This window comes from Panthera tigris, chromosome X, assembly GCF_018350195.1.
Source record: "Panthera tigris isolate Pti1 chromosome X, P.tigris_Pti1_mat1.1, whole genome shotgun sequence".
In the NCBI taxonomy this organism is placed as follows: Eukaryota; Metazoa; Chordata; class Mammalia; order Carnivora; family Felidae; genus Panthera; species Panthera tigris.
Window position 1 is genome coordinate 73,220,434 of NC_056677.1, and position 6,771 is coordinate 73,227,204.

Consider the following 6,771-nt stretch of genomic DNA (forward strand, 5'->3'; position numbering starts at 1 on the left):
GAGCAAGAAAAGAAAAGAACCTATAATAATTACAAAATCAAACAGAAAATAACAAAATGGCAATAAGTACATATGTATCAATAATTACTTTAAATATGTATGGTCTAAATCGTCCAATGGAAAAAAAAAACTAAGTGGAGAAATGGATAAATGAACAAGACTCATTTACATTCTGCCTACAAGACAATAACTTCTGACTTCAAGACATATACAGACTGAAAATGAAATAATGAAAAAAATATATTCCATAAAAATAGAAGCAAAAAACCCAGTAGGGTAGCAATACTTATATCAGAAAATATAAACTTTAAAATGAAGAGTGTAACAAGAAAAAGAAAGGCATTTCAAAATGATGAATGAATCCAACAAAAGTATGTAAGAATTGCAAATATCTATGCACTCAACATGGTAGCACATAGATATATGGAGAAAATATTAATAGATATAAAGAGGGAAATTGAATGTAATACAATGATAGTAGGGAACTTGAACATCCCACTTACATGAATGGATAGACCATCTAGGCAGAAAATCAATAAGTAAAGAGTGTCTTTAAATGACAGATCAAACCATATGGACATAACACATATGCAGGGAACATTCTATTCCCAAACAACAGAGTACACATTCTTTTCAAGAGCTTGGGAATATTCTAAAAAATAAAGCACATGCTAGACTAAAAGTCTAAATGAATTTAAGAAGATTTAAATAATATATATGTATTTTAGGACAGAATGGTAGGAAACTAGAAACCAATCACACACACACACACACACACATGCACACACACACACACATACACAGAGACCTTGAAAAAAAAAACACCTTGAAAAACCACTATCACAATGAAGGTAAACAAGATGGTAGTAAAACAAAATATGGATCAATGTACAAATCAAAGAATAAATTTTAAAAAAACATGCAGACAAAGGAAAATGAAAATACAATAATCCAAAATCTTTGGAATGCAATAAAAACAGTTCTAAGAGGGAAATTTATAGAGCTACTAGCTTACCACATACACACAAAATCAAAGAATCTTAAATAAGTAAACTAACCTTACTCCTAAAGGAATAGAAAAAGAAGAATAAACAAAGCTCAGGGTCAGAGGAAGGAAGGAAATAATAAAGATTAGGACATAAATAACTTACATAGAAACGTTAAAAAAATCGATACAAGAGCTAATTCTCTGAAAACACAAATGAAAGTGCTAAATCATTGAAAAAAAAGAGAGAAGATCCAAACAAAATGAGTAATAAAAAGAATTGATAACTAGCACCACAGTAATATAACAGACTACAAAAGACTACTATGAAGAATTATATGCCAACAAAGTGGACAACACAGAAGAAATGGATACATTTCTAGAAATATTTAGTCTTCAAAGCTAAGTCAAAAAGAAATAGAAAGTCTGAGGTAACCAATCACTACCAACAGAATCAATTCAATAAAAAAAAAAAAAAAAACTATGAGCAAAAGTACAGGACCAGATTGATTCACAAGTGAATTCTACAAAACACTTAAGAAGAGCTCATGCCTATTCTTCTCAATATATTCCAAACAATAGGGGAGTAAGGAGGCCATGAGGCCAGCATTACCCTGATAAAAATATCAAAGACCCTACAAAGAAAAAAAAAGGATAGGCCAATATCCCTGAAGAACACAGATACAAGTATTCTCAACAAAATATTAGCAAACTGGATTGAACATTACTTTAAAAAGATAACTCACTAAGATCAGTGGAATTTATCCCAGGGATGTAAGGATCAAGTAACATGATACACCATAATGAGAAAACCAAGGATAAATAGCATATGATTACCTGAAAAGATGGAAAAAAAAAAAAGAATTTGCCAAGTTTCAACATCCATTCAAGAAAAAAATTCCACAAAGTAGGTTTAGAAGAAACAGACTTCAACATAATAAAGGCCATATATTAAAAAAAAAAATCATGGCTAACATCATGGGTTAACCCTAACCCTAACCCTAACCCTAACCCTAACCTTAACCCTAACCCTATTCAGTGGTCAACAGTACCCTATGATGGCTAACATCATAGAGTTAACCCTAACCCTAACCCTAACCCTATTCAATGGTCAACAGTACAGAACAGTACAACAAAAAGATATAAAAATTATAAATATCTATATACCCAAAAATGGAGCACCCAAATACATAAAATAGTTCATAACAAACCTAAATAAAATAATTGATAATAATGCAATAATAGTAGAGGATTTTAAGTCCACATTACATCAATGGATAGAATATCCAAATGGAAAATTAACAAGGAGACCAAGACTTTGAATGGCATATTGGACCAGATGGATCTAGCAGATATATTCAGAACATTCCATCCTAAAACAGAAGAATACAAATTATTTTCAAGTGCATATAAAACATTTTCCAGGATAGGTCACATTTTAGGTCACAAAACAAGTCTCAACAAATTAAAAAAAAAACATTGAAGTTACACCATGCATCTTTTCTGACCACAAACACTATGAAACTAGAAATCAACTACAAGAAAAAAGCTGGATAGCGCACAAAAAACATGGAGTTTAATAACATGCTACTAAACACTAAATAGGTCAAATAAGAAATCAAAGAGGAAATAAAAAGCTTAGAAAGAAATGAAAACAAAAGCACAAGAGTCCAAAATCTTTGGGATACAGCAAATGTATTTCTAAGAGGAAAGTTTATAGCAATTCAGACCTACATCAAGAAGCAAGAAAAATCCCAAATAAACAGCCTAACCTTAAATCAAAAGAAGTAGAAAAAGAACAACAAAATGGCCCAAACTAGTAGAAGGAATGAAATAATAAAAGACCAGAAACAACCTTAATAAAAACAAAAACAAAAACCTTAGAAATGATCAATGAGACCTGGAGCTGGTTCTTTGAAAGGATCAACAAAATCAATAAATGATTGGCCAGCCTCATAAAGAGAGAGAGAGAGAGAGAGAGAGAGAGAGAGAGAGAGAGGACTCAAATAATAAAATCAGAAAAGGAGAGGAATAACAACTGACACCACAAAATACAAAATATTGTAAAAGAATATTATGGAAAATTATATGCCAACAAATTGGACAAACTACAAGAAATGGAAAACATATAACCTCCTAAAATTGAATTTGAAAGAAATAAATAATTTGAACATACCAATTACTAGCAATGAAATTGAACCAAGGGCCAGAGAGTTTCACAGGCAAATTCTGCCAAACATTTAAATAAGTATTAATAATGATGTTTCTTGCACTATTCAAAAAAATTAATAAAAGAGGAAGGAAAACTTCCTGATTCATTCTATAATGCCAACATTACCCTGATACCAAAATCTGATAAACACCACAAGAAAACAGAACTACAGGCCAATAACTCTGATGAACATAGAAGCAAAAATCCTCAATAAAATGTTAGCAAACGGAATCCAATGATACATTTAAAAAATAATTCACCACGATTGGGGTACCTGGGTGGCTCAGTCTGTTAAGTGTCCAACTTCAGCTCAGGTCATGATCTCATGGTTCATGAGTTTGAGCCCCATGTCAGGGCTCTGTGCTGACAGCTCAGAGACTGGAGCCTGATTCAGATTCTGTGTCTCCCTCTCTTTCTACCCCTCCCCGGTTCATGCTTTCTCTCTCTCTCCCTCAAAAATAAATAAAAACATTTTAAAAAATAATTAACCATGATTAATTGAGATTTATCTGTAGGATGCAAGGGTGGTTCAATATATTTGGGTCAATCAATGTGACACATCACATTTATAAAAGAAAGGTTAAAAACTATATGATCACTTCAATAGATGTAGAAAAAGCATTTGACAAAATACAACACCCATTCATGCTAAAATCCTCAACAAAGTAGGATTCAAGGGAACATACCTCTACATAATTAAGGCAACATGTGAAAAACCCACAGATAACATCATACTCGATGATGAAAAACAAAGTGTTTCCCCTAAAGTCAGGAACACGACAGGTATGTCCACTTTCACTACCATTATTTATCATTGTACTGGAAGTCCTAACCACAGCAATCAGAGAATAGGAAGGGGGGGAAAGACATCCAAATAGGTAAAAAAGAAGGAAAAAAAATCATTATTTGAAGATGACATAATGTTATATATAGAAAAACCTAAAGACTCCACCAAAAAACTCTGAGAACTGATAAATGAATTCCGTGAGATTGCAGTATAGAAAATCAATGCACAGAAAATCAATGCACATTTTATATACTAATAAGGAAATAATAGGAAGAGAATTTCAGGGGGTGCATGAGTGGCTAAGTCAGTTGAGCGTCTGATTCTTTATTCTGGCTTGGATCATGATCCCAGGGTCATGGGATTGAGCCCCATGTTGGGCTACATGCTGACCATGGAGCCTGCTGGGATTCTCAATCTCTCTCTCTCTTTCTCTCTGTCTCTCTCTCTCTCTCTCTCCCACTGCCCTTATCCTCTACTTACTTACTCTCTCTCAAGTGAAAAAAAGAGAGATTAAGAAAGCAATACCACTTATAATTGCACCAAAGATAATAAAATACCTAGGAATAAATCTAACCAATGAGGTGGAAAATGTGTACTTTGAAAACTATAAAACATTGATGAAATATATTGAAGAATAGATAAACAAATGGAAAGACATTCCATGCTCATGGATTGGAAGGATAAATACTGCTAAATGTCCATACTAATGAAAGCAAACTACAGATTTAATGCAATCCTTATCAAAATATCATTTGTGCCAGAACTAGAACAAACCATCTTCAAAGTTGAGGGAACCTAAGAAAACCCCAAATAGTTTAAAAAACAAAACAAAACAAAGGCATCACAATTCCAGATTTCCAAAGCTGTAGTAATCTAAACAGTATGGTACCGGCACAAAAATTGACACATAGATCAATGGAATAGAATAGAAATCTCAGAAATATACCCATGCTTATATGGTTTATTAATCTTTGGCTAGGGAGGAAAGAATATGCAATGGGAGAAAGATGGCCTTTTCAACAAATAGTCTTGGGAAAACTAGATAACTTCATACAAAAGAATAAAACTAGACCAATGAGTTACAGCATAAACAAAGAAACTCAAAATGCATTAAGGACCTAAATGTGAGAACTGGAACCACAAAAAATCCTAGGAAAGAGCACAGACAACAACTTCTCTGACATTAGATATAGTAACATTTAATTTTTTTTAACATTTATGTATTTTTGAGAGACTGAGTGCAAGCAGGGGGTGGGACAGAGAGAGAGGGAGACAGAATCCAAAGCAGGCTCCAGGCTCTGAGCTGTCAGCACAGAGCCTGACACGGGGCTCGAACTCATGAGCTGTGAGATCATGACCTGAGCTGAAGTCGAATGCCTAACCGACGGAGCCTCCCAGGCGCCTCGGATATAGTAACATTTTTAGACATGTCTGCTGAGGCAAGGGAAACAATAGCAAAAATAAACTTTTGTGACTTTATCAAAATAAAAAAAAAAAAAGCTCCTGCACAGCAAAGGAAACAATTAATAAAACTAAAGGCAAACCTACTGAATGGGAGAAGATATTGACAAATGATATCCCTGATAAAGGGTTAGTATCCAAAATATTTAATGAACGTATATAACTCAACACCTAAAAAATAAATAATTAAAAATGGACAGAAGACATGAACAGGAAGTTCTCCAAAAGGACATCCAGATGGACAACAGACACATGAATAAATGTTCAACATCACTGATCATCATGGAAATGCAAATCAAAACTACAATATGATATCACCTCACCCTTGTCAAAATGGCTAACATTTTTAAAAAGAAAGAAAAAGAAAAAAGCAAGTGTTGGAGAGGATGTGAGAAATAGGAACCTTCAGGGCCTATTGATGAGAGTGCAAACTGGTGCAGCCACTGTGGAAGACATTATGGAAGTTTCTCAAAAAGTTAAAAATGAAACTCCTCTATGGTCCAGTAATTGTACTACTAGTATGGATCCACATAATACAAAAACAGTTGGGGCACTTGTGTGGCTCAGTCAGTTAAACATCCAACTCTTGATTTTGGCTCATCTCATGATTTCATGGTTCATGGGATCAAACTGCCTCAATATCAGGCTTGGTGCTGACAGTACAAAGCCTGCTTGGGATTCTCTATCCCTCTTTCTGGGGCCCTCCCCCTACTCATGTGCACTCTCTTTCTCTGTCTCTGTCTCTCTCAAAATAAAATAAACTTTAAAAAAGATTACAAAAACAGTATTTCAAAGGGATACATGCATACCCATGTTTATTGCAGCCTTATGAAAATTAGCCTAATTATTGATGATGAATGAAATATTATTCAGGAATAAAAAGAATGAAATCTTGCCATTTGCAACAAAATGGATAGATCTACAGCTTACAATTCAAAGTGAAATTAGTAAGAGGAAAAAAATACTATATGACTTCACTCATATGTGAAATTTAACAAAACAAAACAGACAAGAAAAGAAAAAAAAATAAGTAGATAGACAAACCAAGAAATAGACTTTTAATTATAGAGAACAAAATGATAATTACCAGAGGGGAGATGGATGGAGGAATATGTGAAATAGGTGATGAAGACTAGAGAGTACACTTATTATTATGAGCACTGAGTAATGTATAGAATTGTTGAATCACTATATTGTTAACACTATACTGCAATTAAAATTTATTTTAAAAGATGTAAAATAAGACAAAATATACAAAAATGTGAAAAGGGGAATGAAAAGAGGGAGATAAGGGGAAAAAATCAAGAAATAAGTTATTTTACACTT